At 38.0% G+C, this 22,149-nt stretch overlaps 1 pseudogene; it reads right to left on the bottom strand.

The window, feature by feature from the left end:
- Nucleotides 1-22,149, bottom strand: part of LOC148773142 (eukaryotic translation initiation factor 1A-like) — a 34,997-nt pseudogene that overhangs the window by 4,496 nt on the left and 8,352 nt on the right.

Here is a 22,149-nt window from a genome sequence, read left to right as displayed (position 1 = left end):
GAGGAAATGGCAACGCACTCCAGTAATCTTGAACAGAGAACCTCACTGAAATGGATGGAGGAGCCTAGTAGGCTACAGTCCAAGAGGTCGCAAAGAGTCAGACACTACTGAACGACTTCACTTTCACCTCAGTAGAGTATTATCATACGTTTAAAAATCTGTAACAATCTCGCTTTAAAAAAATGGCAAAAATGTCTCCATTGAAGGTGCATATCCAGCTGTTCTAATTCATAGTGTGACTCATCTCAAAGAGCCTGGGTTTTCATGGTTCTTTTTGGCCATGCCACGCAGGCTGCTGATCATTCTTTTCGGAGCAGGAATTGAACTCACGACCCCTACAGTGGACGCTGAGAATCTGAAAATTCTAGACCACCAGGGCAGTGCCTTGGTTTCATTTTCTAAATGATTGGGAAATCCATCAAAGTATAAATGGACTGGTATGGACAGGATAGATGCGACAGACTGTGTAGAAAGTTGCAAACTGTATAATCTTGGGGAATATGTGATTGCTCACTTCCACTTAAAATTCAGTTTCTCTGAGTGTCTGAAAATGCTCTTAATAAAAACGTTGGTGACTGAAAGATATTGAAATCTGTGTCCTAGGGCAGTGATGCAATTTAGACTTCCTAAAATCTGCTCTCAGAATTCTGAAATTCTACCTTAGTATTCAATCCAACAGTCATTGATGTTTTTGCACGAAGGACCAAAACAAGAAGAAGACACCTAACAGGCCTTACAAGAGTATATATAAACCATACTGTCATTGCAATTATTGATATGTCTGTCTGAAAAATCAAGAGATACAAATTAATAAAATTTTTACTGAAATACATTCATAGTAGAACAGTGAGGTATTTAAGTCTTATCACCACTATCTCCTTACCAAGATAAGCAACCATTTCACACACAAAAACTCCAAACTAAAAGTTTGTCCTAGAGAGATACAGGACAATTAATGTAACTTCTAAACACATGGGCAACAAAACAGGCCTTCATTTTAAGAATGCTTTGGAGTACACTAAAATTCCAGAGCTTCAGCAAACTGGCTGCATCATACTTTACTTCTATTAACGTACCAGCTTTGGGAGATGATACATTTTAAACCTGTCTGCAAAACATCTTAATGCTATCTCTGTAGACCCCCCTTGCGTAATAAAGTGTCATTATGAAGTGCCCACTGTCAGACCTAATTGATTTAAGAAAACAAACAAACAAACAAGGATCCCATGAATTAAAAAGTTTTCAAAAATTCACAACGGTTGACACAGTGGTTCTTGAATTTTAATGAATATTCAAATTCATGGATACCTACTCTTCAATATATATTCAATTCAAGCGTTCAACCTTCTGAGACCTGAGGTGGTGGAAGATGTGGCTGCTTTCTTGTACAAGACATGAAAGAGCATACATGCACATGGTTCAATCTGGACTTACACCTCACCTCAATGTCTTCATCCTCACCTGCAGTGTCCTTAAACTGGATTTCATCATCATCTTCAGGATCAAAGGTATCTGTTTCACTATGTTCTGCTAAAAACACAGTAAGAGCATACTCTTAAAAATATCAAATCAAGGTGTTCCTAGATTAATTGCTGATTTAAAAAAATAATACTGGATAAATAGTGAAACACTGAACTGTACAAGAAACTGCTTGGACTCAATCTTCAATTCAACGGTCTCGTTCCGAGAAAAATCTTCCTAACTGCAAACATATCACAGAGAACAAAGTCACAATGAAACCACTAAAAGAAATTCACAGCCAAGTAAGTATTGATCTGATTCCCACTTATCTTAGGATTTCTTAAATGGCCTAATTGTCATCAGAATCTTCACTCTTCCTAAAAATCACCTCACTTTATAATAAAATGCACTGTAATAGAAAAAGTAACACTGCTCTCATGTTCAAAACGTGAGTTTAGTATATGTCCTCTCTTTTGTTACCAGAAGTATATTTTAATCTTTCCAAGCTTATTAGAGGAAGAATAGAATACTTTTCTCTTTAAGAAATAAAAGGGATATCTTTTAAAAACACTCTCCACAAAACACCACAACGACACTCTATATACTAAGAAACACTGAACACTGCTCCATAAAAATCCATACCAGTACCATAATTGTTGTTATAGAGTTTCTGAAACCAGGTATACTCTCTTAAGAATTGTTCACAAGAGGCACTACTTTAACAATTCTTACAGATAAGTCTCGCGTCTGTAAACTTTATAATTCGCCACCCAAAGAACATATTGTAGGAAGAGAATCCATTACTAAGTTGTTAATATACTGAAGTATTTAGTACACAGTTACAGTGAATTGAAGCCTATATGTAAAAATACATAATAGAGAATTCTGAAACAACTGGTTCACCTAAACACTAACTAGCAAATGCTATGAGAAGACAAGGAAATGTAAAAACTTTGATATTAACTACCATATTCTGGAAGTTTTCCGTAACCCTTCAGACTTCTAGCTTCAGCTGCATTGTACTTTAAAATTACATCTGCTTTGTTATCCTTGGAGAAGAACAAGGAAGGATCAAAACCGGTCATGCAAAGAATCATCATTTCTTTCATAAGTTAATTTCAAATTAAACACTCTTATGTAAAACGTTACTATTCGCTCACCTTCCTTCTATCATCTGCACACACACACACACACACACAGACACACACACACACAAATCCTCATGACGAAGTTGGCATGCATGACCAAATAAAGTATAGACTAGGATTGTGATGTATACAATGCACTGAATCAAAGTAAGAAAAGGAAACATGGGTGGTGGTGGTTTTGCAATGTTGTCCTTGTTCACACTCTAACACTGTAGTTCAAGGTGGAAGGGGTATTTTTACCCAAGAGAAACCTGTCTATAATGCAGAGTTCTTAGAGTATCTTAATGAGTCGAATTGTTGGAGGTGCTTTAAAAAGATACCGGTATCTTCCTAAAACTTGGCAGGCTTGAATTGAAGGCCTTGTGTGTTTATAAAGCTCTTCTGGGTGTTTCTGATGCAAATATGCCTGAAAAGCACTGCCCTAAAAATGTTCATTTGAGGCAATGATTCTAAATGTTTACAATTAACCTAGCAAAGGCCTACAGAAAGGCAATTGAAAATATCACAGTCATAAAACTGCAGTGTAATACATACCAACACTTATCAAAATCTAATGTGCACAAAACACATGTAGGTATTGTGTGAAAACTCTGAGTCCAACTCAGTAGGGAAGAGATTAGCTAACAATGTGCTAATACACTTCCATAGAGTGGGGATGCTGCTATTATCTTTACATTATGATTCGAGCAACAGGGGTTTGTTTTTATCCACACCAGGTGAAAAATCAGAAGATCTGTTTGTGGCTATCACTTTAAAGTTAGCAGTTTAACCCCTTAATGAATTAATAAAACTGTGGTTACACTGCCCATGAGACAAAGAATTAACCTGGGAACTAACAATTTTTCGCTCCATTTCCGGGATTATAGGCTGTTAAACTAAAATAAGTGGGCACAAAATTGATACACATTTAAAGACAGAGTATATATTGCTGTCATCACATACTCAAAATGGAAAGGTTATGAATGGATGATCCAGATCACAAAAACATACAAGGGAAAAATATTCAGTAAAATCAACATACAAAAATCAGGTATAGTAGTAATGTGTCCGTATTACCCAAAGTAATGTAGAGATTCCATGTAATTCCTATAAAATTCAAGTAGCAGTTATTTTCAGAGACAAAGTTAGATGGAACCTCAAACTATCTTAAGGGCCAAAGCGATCTTGAGGAAGAATAAAGCTGGAGGGCACACACTTCCTGCATTTCAAACACAACTGTCCAAACAATATGGCACTAGAATTCCACCAATAATGCAGATGCTGGAAAAAAATTGAGCACTCAGAATACAATTTTTCAAAGACAGTCAACTAATACGAACGGAAGCAAGGTTACTGTGGAGAGAAGACATCCTTCCCAATAAACAGGACTGGGAAAACAGTACTTAACCTAAACGTGGACCCCTATCATGCTCCAGAAACTACCTAAATGTACCCTGAACTAGATCACAGATTTAAACACAGACCTGAAACCATAAAACTGCTGCAAGGGAACACGGTGTAAAACTACCAAATGTAGTGCTCTTGCACTCTGATTTTGGTATAGGACTCCAAAGCCATAAGGAACGCAAACAAAACCTAGTAGGTGTAAATACTTCACACTAAATTGCTTTTGCACAGAAAAGGAAATTGTCAACAACGACTAAAAAGACAGGGTACTAGATCGGTAAACATATTTGCAAATGATATGACCAATAAGGGATTAACATCCAAGGTAGATAAATCCTGCCTTTTGCAACAACGTGAATGAACCTGGAGAGTAGTGTGCTAAGAGAAGCAAGTCACACAGAGAAAGCAAGCACTGTAGGACCTCATTTTTATGTGGAGTTAGGACTGAACACAAACTAGTCAAAGTTCAGGGATGCTCCTGATCTCTCTCAGCTTCGAGTGACCTGGATTTTCTGCACAGGCCTGAAATGAAGAGAAGAACTATCAGTCGCCTGGCTGACTATGAAAGGTATGCCCCTGCAAGCTCAAAGCCTAAAAGGAGAGACTGAGAGCCTTGCTGGTTTTTAATGAAACCTCAAACATGGGCTGTCTGTGACATTGTGAACAAACATTCAGTGGCCACGTGCAAGGAAAAGACACATGCCATACACAATCTGTCTCTGAAATCACCCAACAAACCATGGCAAGAAAAAATCCTTGGTAGAACAAATCTGATCTCCCATCTCACCATGTAATATTTGCATTTTCTGGCTTTCAACGACAGCAAAAACCACGAGACACACAAAGAAACACGGAAAGGTGTTCGGTCACATACCAGAAAATAAGTACTCAATACAAACCATTGCTGAGAAAGCCTAGAAGCTGGACATAACAGAGATGTTGCCTCAGGTAGCATTCATTAAGAGAAGACAAGAAACAAGGTGCATAATATGTTTTTAGTTGAGAAGAATATTTTGCTGGAGAATCAAGACAAACATATTCTTTAAAACAAAACTAGTGGAGATAAAACGTGGAGTCAGTTCAGTTCAGTCGCTCAGTCATGTCCGACTCTCCGCGACCCCATGAATCACAGCTCGCCAGGCCTCCCTGTCCATCACCAACTCCCGGAGTTCACTCAAACTCATGTCCACAAAGTCAGTGATGCCATTCAGCCATCTCATTCTCCGTCATCCCCTTCTCCTCCCGCCCCCAACCTTTCCCAGCATCAGAGTCTTTTCCAGTGAGTCAACTCGTCACATGAGGTGGCCAAAGTATTGCAGTTTCAGCTTTAGCATCAGTCCCTCCAATGAACATCCAGGATTAACTGGCTTCAAAATGTCTCTTTAATCACTAAGAGCACAATCACACCAAAAAAAATCAACAAGGAAACAGAAGACTGAAATTTTACAAATCACATCGTCTTAACTATTTACAGAAAATATGACCCGATAATAGAATATAGAGAAAGTGAAAGTGAAATCACTCAGTCGTGTCCAACTCTTTGCGACCCCATGGACTGTAGTCCACCAGGCTCCTCCCTCCATGGGATTCTCCAAGCAAGAGTAGTGGAGTGGGTTGCCATTTCCTTCTGCAGGGGATCTTCCCAACCCAGGGATCGAACCCGGGTCTCCTGCATTCCAGGCAAAGGCTTTAACCTCTGAGCCACCAGGGAGAGAGAGAACAATTATTTCACTCAAAATTTTGTTGAGCACACGTGATGCGTTTGACACAGAAATCGAAAGGATTTCTGTCTTACAAGTCATACTTCAAGCATTAATATCGTAGTGGGCAACTACCAAGTAGTTTTCTAAGTATTCATATTGGATTTATAACTTACACTCTAAATGACCTAGTCTATGTCTTACCTTTCTCCTATAATTGAAAACAAAAGAAAAAAAAAAAAAACAACTTTCTTTGGAGATAGAGGTTTGGCCTGATTTAATTGCAACATCTACAGCAGTGATTACTCAAACTTGGATTTAAGACCTTTATATTTAAACTTCGTAACTGAGAAGCCAATATAAAGTTACTAAATTTTTCTTTTAATGAATGAGAATAATAACGAATATCACTGTCTTATGCTACTGTTTAGCAAAGGGCTTTTAAAAAAATATTTAAAAAGCAAAATAGGTGGAGTCCTCTGGTGGCCCAGTGATAAGGACTCAGGGCTTCCTCAGCAGTATTCTGGGTTCAATCCTTGACTGGGGATCTAAGCTCCCACAAGCTGCAGTGCCATCAAAAATGAAAGAAAAATTATGAAAGGAAAATGAATAATATAGCTCTGTGATATACATATCATAAAATAAGAAGATACCTTCTCATTTTACTGCAGAACACGCAAAGTGTGTGTGCCATAATTATGTGCACCATAATCCCTGAAAACCCATCATAGAGCCTTGAATACACCTGGACTTTAAAGGAGGACAGACCGATGAGCTGTAGTAGTTATCCAAAATTATAAGAGAATATTTAGTACTTGTTATATTTAAAGTAAATAAACAGCCAGTCTTCCCACAAAACACTATGTACTGGCATTCAGCCAGAATCCTATTATCTTAAACATCGTGGATCATAATAAATTTTGATGCCAGAAGGATGAGAATCATAACTGGCTAGAACAGGTCAATTGCATTTTATTGCATCATCTAAATACTGATATTAATGATTCCTAAATTGAGGAACATTATAAAATTAACTGTAATTGTTACCTGATAGCCTCAAAGACCAATCAATATAATATCGGAAGTATTTATCCAAACCTATATTTAAACAAACAAAGAAACAAAAAAGCTCACAGTATACTCCATGAAAAGTGCAAATAATAGTGTTCAATGTAAAGCCATACTGAATACAAAAAATACAATTCTTTCAGTATGGGAAAAGTAGCTATTAATAATTACGGCGAAACTGCAGATGAGTGTGTGTGTGGGTGTCGTGTGTGGATGTGCCTGTATCTGTGTATTATCTCTGTGTGTGCTCATGCCTAGGAGGCAAAGTTTAGTTAAAGATACTTACCGTGCTAATTAAAAACTAAAGTTAGGCAGTTCAGTTTGGGTCCAGTTTTCTAATTTAGGATATTGCAATATATAATAATTTTACTTCAACTGAAGCCTTTAAATTTACGAAAGCATAATTCTTTTATTGCTTTACATGAATTACTTTTACTCACAAATCGCACTGGACGTTTCTAGTTCTTTTAAATAAATGAAAAGAAGTCATATACACAAATATAGCCATCTAGTTACCAATCGACATCAATTCAGGCCCCCAAGTCACTACTAACTGGAAAAGAAGGACTCAACAGAACAAAACTGTTTTGAATTATGCTTGAAGGAACTTTTAAACAATATGATCAATCAATGTGCCAAAATTACTGAATAAGATGCTTTATCGTGTTCCAATTTCAAATGTTCCTAATGCCACATAGAACTGTTCCCACAAAGCAAAGTCTTATCCAGGACCACACAGTACATTTAATTAGCAATTCGACTCCTTTTGTCTTAAAAATAATTTTCAGGTGTTTTATTTTTCTTTCTTTCTTTCATGGCTTAATATTTTTGTTAAGAGACTAGGCCATTTGTTTCATACACGAAATGTGTCTGTTTCCTCAAGAGCAAACATTTCTGGCATAAGTCCAGGCTAGGTATCACAAATCATTCTTTCTAAATCTAAACCCTATTATTAAAGTTACCAAGGATTTTCTAGTTTTATGGCTTTATATTGCCTTATATACCACTGATTTTGAAGTTTTCAAGAATGCACCAAATTCAGTCATTTGGAAGAACAGATATATATTTTAAAGGTAATTTTTGTACTAAAGGAAAATATGTCTCCACACTGACTTTTCTTCTCAAACTTCCTCGGATATGACATATCCTTGTCACTCCATCAAAACACATTGCTTCCAAACGTGCATTTCCCAGCATTTTGGTTACTTGAGCATATTCTTAGGAAGGGACAAAACAGAAAAAAACAAAACCGTAAAATACTGTTCAATTTTTCTTAAAATGCAACTCTTGTTATTAGGTTGGTAATGCCACTTTTAGTGCAAAATTTAGACCAAACCATGATTTTAAAAAGAACACAATGTTCAAGTATTACAACAAATGAGTGCTGTCTCAAGGTGACGTATGTTAATTTTATCCACGAAAATGAGAGGACGCTTAAGATCTCAAAGAATGTCTATAGTCTCTTCCAGCTACACTTTTGCATTTATCCTCCTGTCTTTAGAGCAAGGAAAATTCAACAAAAGTGAAGCAGTTAATTTAATATCACAAATGTTGGGGGGAGGAACAAAATGGCGGAGGAATAGGATGGCGAGACCACTCTCTCCTCCACAAATTCATCAAAAGAACATTTGAACAAGGAGTAAAGTCCACAAAACAACTTCTGAATGCTGGCAGAGGATGTCAGGAACCCATAAAAGCAGCCCATTGTCTTCGAAAGGAGGTAGGAAAAAACATAAAAGATAAAATGTGAGACAAAAGAAGTAAGGACGGAGCTCTGTCCAGGGAAGGGAGGCTTTAAAAAGAGAGGAGTTTCCAAACACCAGGAAACACTCTCACTGGCGAATCTTTGGTGAGCCTTGGAAGATCAGAGGGCCACATAACCCTCTTTTTTTTCTAAGATTTTTTTAAAACCTACAGACTACCCGCCAAACGGTAACTCCCAGCGGAGAAGCAGCGCAGACGCCTGCATACACCATTAGCAAGCGGGGGCTGGGCAGGGAGGAGCCGGCTGAACTGCTTAGAGAGAGGACTGGGCTTGAATGTCACGAGAACAATTTGAGAGAACTTGGGAGAGCAAAGCAGACTGTGGGATAGCTTCCCCACGAAAAGGCGGAAAGCTCTAACCTAATACTCGGCCAGCCCCGCTCACAGAATAAAGGACTGAGCAGAGCGAGCCGGCTGTGGTCGGCCCATCACCCATCCCCTGCCGAGACAGGCAGGGAGCGCAGCCAGAGCCGGAGCGGGCAACCGCGGCCCCAGAAAGGCATCTGATACAAACTGCAGACAGGCTTGTTGCTAATCAGGACTTCTTCGGCTCGGGCGGGTTGATAACCCCCTGAGAAGGTGCGCCGGTTGTACACCCAGAAAACTGAGTGGCGGGGACTGGGGAGGCGATAAGTCGCAGAGACAGCTCTCGCCAAACACCTGGTCCCCTGAACTGCTCGGACCAGGGAAGGCACAAAACGCAGGCCCGACCAAGTCTGCACCTTTGTGGAGTACCTGAGAACCTGAACTTGAGCCTCTCAGACCTGGGAAGTGCATACAACCCAGTGCCGGCCTCGGACAGTTCCCGGCAGAGCAACCTAGAGCCTGTGCAGTGTAGACTGGGACAGCATACGTGCTGTGAGCAGGGGCAAACCCAGTGTGGCCGAGACGCTGTGAGCACTCCCCACAGACGCCAGAGATATTCGTCTGCAGCGTTCCTCCCTTCCCAAAACAGGACTGAAAAACTGAGCCTTAAAAAGTGTCCACCCACCCCCTAGTATCAGGGAGGAAATTAGACACTGAAGAGACCAGCAAACAGAAGCTAAAACAGAGGGAACCACCTTTCAAATGACAGATAGAGACGTCTAGAGGCTACTCCAAGAATAAGACCAAAAACCAGAGGCAAGAGGCTTAAGCCCGAATCCTGAGAACACCAGAGAGCTCCTGACTCCAGGGAACATTAATCGATAGGAGCTCATCATACGTCTCCGTACCTACACTAAAACCAAGCACCACCCAAGGGTCAACAAGTTCCAGAGCAAGACATACCACGCAAATTCTCCAGGAACACAGGAAACTAGCCCTGAGCTTCAATATACAGGCTGCCCAAAGTCACTCCAAACCCACTGACATCTCATAACTCATAACTGGACACTTCACTGCACTCCAGAGAGAACAAATCCAGCTACACCCACCAGAACACTGACACAAGCTTCCGTAACCAGGGAACCATGACAAGTCACCTGTCCAACCTCACACACAACGAGGAAACTACATAATAAAGAGAACTCCACAAACGGCCAGAAGAGGGAAAGGCCACCCCAAGCAAAGCATTATAAGCAAGATGAAGAGGCAGAGAAATACCCAGCAAGTAAAGGAACAAGATAAATGCCCATCAACACAAACAAAAGAGGAAGATATAGGGAATCTACCTGATAAAGAATTTCGAATTTTGATGGTGAAAATGATTCAAAATCTTGAAAGCAAAATGGAGTTACAGATAAATAACCTGGAGAAAAAGATTGAGAAGATGGAAGAAAGGTTTAATAAGGACTTAGAGGAAATAAAAAAGAGTCAATATACAATGAATAATGCAATAGTTGAGATCAGAAACAGTCTGGAAGGGACAAACAGTAGAATAACAGAGGCAGAAGACAGGATAAGCAAGTTAGAAGATATAATTGTAGAAATAAATGAAACAGAGAGGAAAAAAGAAAAACAAATTAAAAGAAATGAGAACAATATTAGAGACCTCTGAGACAATGTTAAACGCTCCAACATTCGAGTCATAGGAATCCCAGAAGAAGAACACAAAAAGAAAGACCATGAAAGAATACTTGAGGAGATAAGAGTTGAAAACTTCCCTAAAATAGGGAAAGAAATAATCACCCAATTCCAAGAAACCCAGAGAGTCCCCAATAGGATAAACCCAAGGCGAAATACTCCAAGACACATATTAATCAAATTAACAAAGATCAAACACAAAGAACAAATATTAAAAGCAGCAAGGGAAAAACAGCAAATAACACACAAGGGGATTCCCATAAGGATAAGAGCCGATCTTTCAACAGAAACTCTTCAGGCCAGGAGGGAATGGCAAGACATACGTAAAGTGATGAACGAAAATAAACTACAGCCCAGACTACTGTACCCAGCAAGGATCTCATTCAAATATAAAGGAGAAATCAAAAGCTTTACAGACAAGCAAAAGCTGAGAGAATTCAGCATTACCAAACCAGCTCTCCAACAAATGCTAAAGGATCTTTTCTAGACAGGAAACACAGAAAGGGTGTATAAACACGAACCCAAAGCAATAAAGAAAATGGCTACGGGATCATACTTATCAATAATTACCTTAAACGTAAATGGGTTGAATGCCCCAACCAAAAGACAAAGGCTGGCTGAATGGATACAAAAACAAGACCCCCATATATGTTGTCTGCAAGAGACCCACCTCAAAACGAGGGACACACACAGACTGAAAGTGAAGGGCTGGAAAAAGATATTCCATGCAAAGAGAGACCAAAAGAAAGCAGGAGTAGCAATACTCATATCAGATAAAATAGACTTTAAAACAAAGGCTGTGAAAAGAGACAAAGAAGGAAACTACATAATGATCAAAGGATCAATCCAAGATGAAGATATAACAATTATAAATATTTATGCACCCAACATAGGACCACCGCAATATGTAAGACAATTACTAACAAGTATGAAAGGGGAAATTAACAATAATGCAATAATAGTGGGAGATTTTAATACCCCACTTACATCTATGGATAGATCAACTAAACAGAAAATTAACAAGGAAACACAAACTTTAAATGATACAATAGACCAGTTAGACCTAATAGATATCTACAGGACATTTCACCCCAAAACAATGAATTTCACCTTTTTCTCAAGCACACACGGAACCTTTTCCAGGATAGATCACATCCTGGGCCATAAATCTAGCCTTGGAAAATTCAAAAAAAGTTGAAATCATTCCATGCATCTTTTCTGACCACAATGCAGTAAGATTAGATCTCAATTACAAGAGAAAAATTATTAAAAATGCCAACATATGGAGGATGAACAACACGCTGCTGAATAACGAACAAATCACAGAAGAAATCAAAAGAGAAATCAAAATATGCATAGAAATGAATGAAAATGAAAACACAACAACCCAAAACCTCTGGGACACTGTAAAAGCACTGCCAAGGGTCAAGTTCATAGCAATACAGGCACATCTCAAGAAACAAGAAAAAAGTCAACTAAATAACCTAATTCTACATCTAACTCAACTAGAAAATGAAGAAATGAAGAAGCCTAGGGTCAGTAGAAGGAAAGAAATGGTATCGTAAAAATTAGGGCAGAGATAAATGAAAAAGAAACAAAAGAGACCATAGCAAAAATCAACAAAGCCAAAAGCTGGTTCTTCGAGAAGGTAAATAAAATTGACAAACCACTAGCCAGACTTATCAAGAAACAAAGGGAGAAGAACCAAATCAATAAAATTAGAAATGAAAATGGAGAGATCACAACTGACAACACAGAAATACAAAGGATTATTAGAGAATACTATCAGCAATTTTATGGCAATAAAATGAATAACCTGGAAGAAATGGACAAATTCCTAGAAAAGTACAACTTCCCAAAACTGAACCAGGAAGAAAAAGAAATTCTGAACAGACCCACCACAAGCACGGAACTAGAGGCTGTAATCAGGAATCTTCCAGCAAACAAAAGCCCAGGTCCAGATGGCTTCACAGCCGAATTCTACCAAAAATTTAGAGAAGAGCTAACACCTATTCTACTTAAACTGTTCAAGAAAATTGCAGAGGAAGGGAAACTTCCAAACTCATTCTATGAGGCCAACATCACCCTAATCCCAAAACCTGGTAAAGACCCCACAAGAAAAAGAAAACTACAGGCCAATATCACTGATGAACATAGATGCAAAAATCCTCAACAAAATTCTAGCAATCAGAATCCAACAACATATTAAGAAGATCATACATCATGACCAAGTGGGCTTTATCCCAGGAATGCAAGGATTATTCAATATCCGCAAATCAATCAACGTAATACACCACATTAACAAACTGAAAAATAAAAATCATATGATTATCTCAATAGATGCAGAGAAAGCCTTTGCAAAAATTCAACATCCATTTATGATAAAAACCCTCCAGAAAGTGGGAATAGAAGGGACATACCTCAACATAATAAAAGCTATATATGACAAACCCACAGCAAACATTATCTTCAATGGTGAAAAACTGAAAGCATTTCCCCTAAATTCAGGAACAAGACAAGGGTGTCCACTCTCACCACTACTATTCAACATAGTTTTGGAAGTTTTGGCCACAGCAATCAGAGCAGAAAAAGACATAAAAGGAATACAAATTTGAAAAGAAGAAGTAAAACTTTCACTGTTCACTGATGACATGATCCTCTACACAGAAAACCCTAGAGACTCTACCAGAAAACTACTAGAGCTAATCAATGATTACAGTAACGTTGCAGGATATAAAATCAACACACAGAAATCCCTTGCATTCCTATTCACTAATAATGAGAAAATAGAAAGAGAAACTAAGAAAACTATTCCATTCACTGTTGCAACGAAAAGAATTAAATACTTAGGAATATATCTACATAAGGAAACAAAAGACTTGTACATAGAAAACTATAAAACACTACTGAAAACAATCAAAGAGGACACTAATAGATGGAGAAATATACCATGCTCATGGATTGGAAGAATAAATATTGTAAAAATGAGTATACTAGCCAAAGTAATTTATACATTCAATGCAATCCCTGTCAAGCTACCAACGATCTTTTTCACAGAACTAGAACAAATAATCTCACAATTTGTATGGAAATACAAAAAACCTCGAATAGCCAAAGCAATCTTGAGGAAGAAAAATGGAACTGGGGGAATCAACAAGCTGGACTTCAGGCTCTACTACAAAGCCACAGACATCAAGAGAGTTTTGTACTGGGATAAAGACATAAATATAGATCAATGGAACAAAATAGAAAGACCAGAGATAAATCTAAGCACCTACAGACACCTTATTTTCGACAAAGGAGGAAAGAATATTCAAAGGAGAAAAGACAACCTCCTTAACAAGTGGTGCTGGGAAAACTGGTCAACCACTTGTAAAAAAATGAAACCAGAACACTCCCTAACACCATAAGCAAAAATAAACTCAAAATGGATTAAAGATCTAAATGTAAGACCAGAAACTATAAAACTCCTAGAGGAGAACATAGGCAAAACCCTCTCCGACATAAATCACAGCAGGATCCTCCATGATCCACCTCCCAGAATATTGGAAATAAAAGCAAAAATAAACAAATGGGACCTAATTAAAATCAAAAGCTTCTGCACAGCAAAGAAAACTATAAGCAAGGTGAAAAAACAGCCTTCAGAATGGAAGAAAATAATAGCAAATGAAGCAACTGACAAAGAATTAATCTGAAACATATACAAGCAGCTCCTGAACTCATTTTCAGAAAAATAAATGGCCCAATCAAAACACGGGTGGACCAGAGAACTAAACAGAGATTTCTCCAAAGAAGACATACAGATGGATAAGAAATATATGAAAAGACGTTCAATATCACTCAGAGAAATGCAATTCAAAACCACAATGAGGTCCCATTTCATGCCAGTAAGAATGATTGCTATCCAAAAGTCTACAAGCAAAAAATGCTGCAGAGGGTGTGGAGAAAAGGGAACCCTCTTACACTGTTAGTGGGAATGCAAACTAGTACAACCACTATGGAGAACAGTGCGGAGATTCCTTAAAAACTGGAAATAGAACTGCCATACGACCCAGCAATCCCACTAATGGGCATAGACACCGAGGAAACCAGAATTGAAAGAGATACATGCACTCCAATGTTGATCGCCGCACTGTTTATAAAAGCCAGGACATGGAGGAAACCTGGAGTCCATCTGCAGACGAATGGATAAGAAAGCTGTGGTACATATACACTATGAAATATTACTCAGCCATTAAAAAGAATGCATTTGAATGAGTTCTAATGAAGTGGATGAAACTGGAGCCTATTATACAGAGCGAAGTAAGCCAGAATGAAAAATATCATTACAGTATACTAATGCATATATATACGGAATTTTGAAAAATGATAATGATAACCCTGTATACAAGACAGCAAAAGAGACACAGATGTATAGAACAGTCTTTTGGACTCTGTGGGAGAGGGCAATGGTGGGATGATTTGGGGTAATGACATTAAAACATGTATATTATCATATGTGGAACGAATCGACAATCCAGGTTCCATGCATGATACAGGATGCTCAGGGTTGGTGCACTGGGATGAACAAGAGGGATGGGATGGGGAGTGATGTGGGAGGAGGGTTCAAGATGGGGAACACATGCACACAAGGGGCAGATTCAAGGCAATATATGGAAAAACCAATACAATAATATAAAGTAAAAAAAATTTTTTGTGTGTGTGCAGTTCTTCTGTGTATTCCTGCCACCGCTTTTTAATATCTTCTGCTTCTGTTAGGCCCATACAATTTCTGTCCTTTATCGAGCCCATCTTTGCATGAAATGTTCCCTTGGAATCTCTAATTTTCTTGAAGAACTCTCTTGTTTTACCTATTCTGTTATTTTCCTCTATTTCTTTGCATTGATCACTGAGGAAGGCTTTCTTATCTCTGCTTGCTATTCTTTGGAACTCTGCATTCAGATGCTTATATCTTTCCTTTTCACCTCTCTTCTTTTTACAGCTATTTTTAAGGCCTCCTCAGACAGCCATTTCGCTCTCCTGCATTTCTTTTCCATGGGGATGGTCTTGGTCCCTGTCTCCTGAACAATGTCACGAACCTCCGTCCAGAGTTCATCAGGCACTCTATCAATCAGATCTAGTCCCTTAAATCTACTTCTCACTTCCACTCTATAATCATAAGGGATTTGATTGAGGTCATATCTGAATGGTCTAGTGGTTTTCCCTACTTTCTTCAATTTAAGTCTGAATTTCGCAATAACGAGTTCATGATCTGAGCCACAGTTAGCTCCTGGTCTTGTTTTCGCTAACTGTATACAGCTTCTCCATCTTTGGCTGCAAAGAATATAATCAATCTGATTTAGCTATTGACCATCTGGTGATGTCCATGTGTAGAGTCTTCTCTTGTGTTGTTGGAAGAGGGTGTTTGCTATGACCAGTGCATTCTCTTGACAAAACTCTATTAGCCTTTGCCCTGCTTCATTCTGTGCTCCAAGGCCAAATTTGCCTGTTATTCCAGGTGTTTCTTGACTTCCTACTTTTGCATTCCAGTCCCCTATAATGAAAAGGACATCTTTTTTGGGTGTTAGTTCTAAAAGTTCTTGTAGGTCTTCATAAAACCGATTAACTTCGGCTTCTTCAGCATTACTGGTTGGGGCATAGGCCTGGATTACTGTAATATTGAATGGTTTGCCTTGGAAATGAACAGAAATCATTCTGTCATTTTTTAAGATTGCATCCAAGTACTGCATTTCAGACTCTTTTGTTGACCATGATGGCTACTCCATTTCTTCTAAGGGTTTCCTGTCCACAGTAGTAGATATAATGGTCATCCGAGTTAAATTCACCCATTCCAGTCCTTTTTAATTCACTGATTCCTAGAATGTCGATGTTCACTCTTGCCATCTCCTGTTTGACCACTTCCAATTTGCCTTGATTCATGGACCTAACATTCCAGGTTCCTATGCAATATTGCTCTTTACAGCACCGGACCTTGCTTCTATCACTGGTCACATCCACAACTGGGTATTGGTTTTGCTTTTGCTCCATCCCTTTATTCCTTCTATAGTTATTTCTCCACTGAGCTCCAGTAGCATACTGGGCACCTACCGACCTGGGGAATTCCTCATTCAGTATCCTATCATTTTGCCCTTTGTTACTTTTCATGGGGTTCTCAAGGCAAGTATCCTGAAGTGGTTTGCTATTCCCTTCCCCAGTGGACCACATTCGGCTGTGGTCCATGGGATCAGTCCTGTGATTATGATTTCAGTGTGTCTGCCCTCTGATGCCTCCTAGCAATACCTACCATCTTATTTGGGTTTCTCTTACCTTGGTCGTGGAAAATCTCTTCACAGCCGCTCCAGCAAAGTGCAGCCGCTGTACCTTACCTTGGACGAGGGGTATCTCCTCAAGGCCGCCCCTCCTGACCTTGAACAGCAGATCTAAATAGTGATATAAAAAGAATTCCATATATCAACTAGAAATAGTTACACTTAAATGGTGAAATAAAAAAGATAAGACTACCATATTTCATGTCAGAAAGTAAGTGCCTTGGTTTTATATGTGAAATTTAGAGGATTCCCAAATGCACATGAGACTATCTACACCCATATTTTAATGAATTAATTGCTGAGGTTCCATATTTCATGTGCGAAATTTTTTGCCCAGATTTTAAAAACAGGAAATAGGGGTCATTCCGTATTTCATGCAGAGAAAATGGCATCAAAATATTTATATGTGAAATATACAGATTTCCACTGGTCATGTGGGGAATCCAAAATCTAAAAATTCACATGTTACTATAGAGATGTACACATTTCCCTGTAGAAAAATTTGTACCCAGACTTTCATGTGACACATAGAGTTTATTGCGTTTTTCATTTTGGGAAAATTTCACATGGACTTTCATCAATGCAATACAGAGAATTATAAATGTAAATAGGGAAATCAGGTATCAGTCAGATGAGAAATAAGTCAATTCTATATATTTTTTTGCTTGTCCAAGATCTTAACTTTTGAATCATCAGTTCAGTTCATTTGCCCAGTCGTGTCTGCCTCTTAGCGACCCCATGGACCACAGCATGCCAGGCCTTCCTGTCCATCACAAACTCTCAGAGTTTAACCAGACTTATGTCCATTTAAACCATGATGCCATCTAACCATCTCATTCTCTGTCGTCCCCTTCTCCTGCCTTCAATCTTTCCCAACATCAGGTTCTTTTCAAATGAGTCAGCTCTTCTGAATCATGGACAATTCCGTATTTTATGTGTGAAAAATCTGACACAGCTTTTCAAATGTGAATAATAGAGGCTTTGTAATTCATATGAGCAAATCTGTCCTCAGATTTTCAAATGTTAAGTATACCAGATTCCATATTTCTTGTCGGAAGATTGTATCGGTGAAATATACAGAATTTTATTGCTCAATCATGAAAATCACATTGTCTTATATGAAATAGAAGATTCCAAATTTTTTGTAGCAAAAGCGATGCCATTTTTCAAATATGAAATGCAGAGCAATCTGCATTTAATGATGGAAAGCAGCACACAGATTTTCAAATGAGAAATCTGAAAATTGCATCACGATTTCCTATTTCATGCAGAAAATTCTGTGTCCATACGTTCATATAATATACAGAAAATTCCCTACTTTTAATTGAAAAATCTATCCCCTGGTTCTTATGTGAAACTGAGAATTTTATCTTTCATGTAGGACTATCTGGTGTGATTTCAATACATGAAACAGAAAATTTGGTAATGCATCCATAATCACATGTTGTTTCACATATGAAAATATATCCCTAGATTTTCATATTTGAAATATCAAATATTTCATGTCATTTTTCATGTCCATATTCCATGTCAAAATATTTTAATTCAGATTTTGGTGCATGAAATATTCAAACTGTCATAGTTTAGGAGGTAAGTTCTGTACCATGACATTCATTAATGAAGTAGAGAAAGGCAGGAACATCTAATTTTTCTATGGACATATAGACAATTCCATGTTTCAAGGTCGAAAATCTCATCCCAATTAATATATGTGAAATACAGTTGTTGGTGATATTCTGTCACTCAGTCAGGTCCAACTGGTTGCAAGACAGGACAGCGGCACTCCAGACCTCCTTATTCTTACTGTCTCCGACATTTTGCTGAGACTCATGTTCATGGAGTCAAGTGATGCTGTCCAACGATCTCACCCACTGTCGTCCCCTTCTCCTGCTGTCCTACATCTACCCATATCAGAGCCGATAATAATTATTATTATGTTCAGTGACAAGGCAGAACCTCAATCTTTTCCCATGTATTATTTCTTCACACGAGGGTAGCCAAAGTATTTTAATTTCAGCTTCAACTTCAGTCTTTCCAATGGATATTTAGGGTTAGTTTCCTTTAGGATTGGTGGGATTGATCTCCTTGCTAGACAAGGGTCTCTCAAGAGCCATCTCTCGCACCCAGTCGCAAAGTCTCAATTCTTTGGCACTCAGCCTTCTTTATAGTGAAACTAGCACATCCGTACATGTCTACTGGTAAAACCATAGCTCTGACTATAGGGATGTTTGTTGCCAAAGAGATATCTCTCCTTTTCATTACATTGTGTCTATGTCTAGGCTTATCATAGCTTTTCTTCCCAGGAGCAGGGGTCTTTTACTTTCGTGGATGTAGTCACTGTCCTCAGAGATTTTGAAGCCGAAGAAATCTGTCTGCCACTATTTTCATTTTCATCCTTTCTATTTGACAAAACATTGCTAGTCTTTGTCGTGCGTCATTTCATACACCAAGGCCAAACATGCCCATTGCACCAGGTATCTTCTGATTCTCTGTTTTCACATTCCAGAACCCTATAATGAAATGGACATATTTTCTCAGCATTAATTTTAGAAAGGGCTTGCAAGTCTTCCTAAAATCATTCAAGTTCCCTAGTAGCATAGATGGTAAAGAATTGAAAAGCAGAGACTTCCATTTTTCATGTATTAAAATCTGCACCCAGATGTTCTTGTTCAAGAAAAAGAACTCCTCATTCCTTGTAGGAAAAATAACTATCCTGATTTTTAGCTGTGAAGTGTAGAAAATTCTATATGTAATGTAGGAAAAAAAATCTTCACCAAATATTCATATGTAAATTGTAGAGAACTGATATTTCAAATCGGAATATAGGCATTGATTTGACTATGTGAAATAAGTAATTCCATATTTCCAGTAGGAAATTTGGCAACTGTATAGATGATGTGAAACAAAATGATTTCATACTTCATGGAAAAAAAGCACCATGCCTAGAGTTTCAAATACGGAAAATATAGAAATCCATATTACATGTACGAAAATCAGAGCGAGCTTTTCATTTGTGAGATACAGACAATTGGAATTTTGGCCCATAGTTTGCTAAATGGAATATAGGCAATTCATTTTTTTAATGGAGTCCAACTTCAATTGAGTTTTTATGTGTGAAATATAGAGAATTCCATATTTAAAGGAAGAAAATCTGTGCCCAGATTGACATATACTAAAATCAATGGCTAGCATTTAATAAGTGAAATATGCAAAATTCCAGATGTCATGAAGGAAATTTAGCATCCAGTTATGTATAGGTGAAATACATTTAATTCCCATTTTCATGTAGAAAAATATGCATACAGATTTTCATATGAAATAGAGATTTTCGTTGAATTTTCTTTTCTCTCTCTCTTTTTTTTTAAAACTGCAAAGACTTTTATTTTTACTCAAAATGATACAGAAAATCATTCCACTGGTACTGAACAGTGGAATAAAATGAATTGACAGGATAGAGTGACAGAACTGAGGCTTTCAAACTCTGCTGGTTACGAGTAGACGCTTGAGAGTTCCTTGGACTGTAAGGAGATCAAACCAGCTAATCCCAAAGGAAGTCAGTCCTAAAATTTCATTAGAAGGACTGATGCTGAAGCTTAAGCTCCAATCCTTTGACCACCTGAAGCAAAGAGACAACTCATTGGAAAAGACTCTGATGCTGGGAAAGATTGAAGGCAGGAGGAGAAGGGGATGACAGAGGATGAGATGGCTGGATGGTATCAGTGATCGGATGGACATGATTTTGAGCAAGCTCTGGGATTTGGTGATGGACAGGAAAACTTGTGTGCTGCAGTCCATGGAGTAATACAAAGAGTCAGATATGACTAATGATGGAACAACAATTAATAAAGAAGGTTAGCAGTAATGATGGCTTGAAACCCTTCAGTATAAGTGAAGATGATGAGAAGTGTTCAAATGCTAGATTTGCCAAAGACTGAAATGTGGCCTTTGAAGGGAAAAAGTCAATGATGACTCTGCCATTTTTTTTTTTTTTTTTTAACAATTGGAATTGAGTTGCCATTTTTTGAGAAAAAGACTAAAGCAGATTTTGGAGTCAGGCAAGAAATGTGTTAAATTGGAGACAATTATTGGTCAATTATGTAGAAATATCTAGGAGATTAGAAGTTTCCTTTTTAGAAGAAAGAACTATCTTTTAAAAGTTCCTTTTAAATTATTATAAGAGAGTTTCCCAGTTTCTGTCATATGAATAAGTCCTTGGTGGGATCTAGAATGCTGACTTTCTTCTAGACATGCTCAGTATACTTAAAACCCAGACTGAAAAAGCCTACGTTGTCAAGTTGAGTCCCTGATTCCACATCTCTTGGGGTGTTATTTTGTTCCCTCTTGTTCAAAAAAGTGAATTACCTTCTGCATTAAACTGAATTGTATATAGTACTTGTACCAGTCTGAAATGTACCACATTAAGAAAGAAAAGACTGGATATGAGGAATGTCCAAACTCGATTTTCAATAAAAAATGCCCTATTCGCCTAGCAGCACTGAGTTTTAGCCTTGTAATTCCTCCAGTGATGTTTTCCCAGTGGTCCTGTTTGACACACTTAACTCTTTGGGTTTCTTGTTGGACTTACTGATTTGTGACATGAATTAGAAAATTTGGTAGAACAGGAGTTCCTCTGGGTGTATGCAGTGTCCTGTAGGTACTTGATCAGTCCCTACTTACAAAATCTGAGCCTATTTGCAGGTAAAGGGATTAACTAGATATTCAGTAAGGTATTCACAGAGGTTAAAGTTTAGCTACAAGGGCTCTCAGTACCACGTTTATCAAGTACTGGGATGAAATAAGAGCTATACTTCAATTTTGACATTTGAATGATTATTTCAAATGAGGTAAATCCTCCCTAAAATCTCCAAGCCAACTTTATTTGTTCCTCCTAAAATGTCTATTACCTGACTAGGTATTGAGATCCAATTGAAGATATACAATGTTTGCTATGCACGTTGTTAAGTATAGTGTTCTGGTGACATTCAGCAGTGTTCAGTAATTAGCTGAATGAACAGGTGTAAAATTATATTAGTTATCCAGATGCTAATTTGCAGTAACGTGTGCTGCCTGATTTGGGAGGGTTCTTGTCTGAACTACAACCAGTAAGATTTGTTACTTAATTAGGAAATCATTGTGTGTGTGTGTGTGTGTTTGTCTGTGTTTGTGATTCCCACCATTAGAACCATTAGTCTTGTTTAATGTGCTCTAAACTTTGGGAACATTCTTGGTAATGTCATTCCTATGGCTTTAGGTACTATACAGGTGACAGGATGAAATCTACCTTTCTGTGGGATGTCTTAGTTAGTGCAC

This window comes from Moschus berezovskii, chromosome Y, assembly GCF_049115385.1.
Source record: "Moschus berezovskii isolate FMDL1 chromosome Y, NW_MosBer_1.0, whole genome shotgun sequence".
Taxonomy (NCBI): domain Eukaryota; kingdom Metazoa; phylum Chordata; class Mammalia; order Artiodactyla; family Moschidae; genus Moschus; species Moschus berezovskii.
This window is presented reverse-complemented; position numbering and strand designations above follow the sequence as displayed.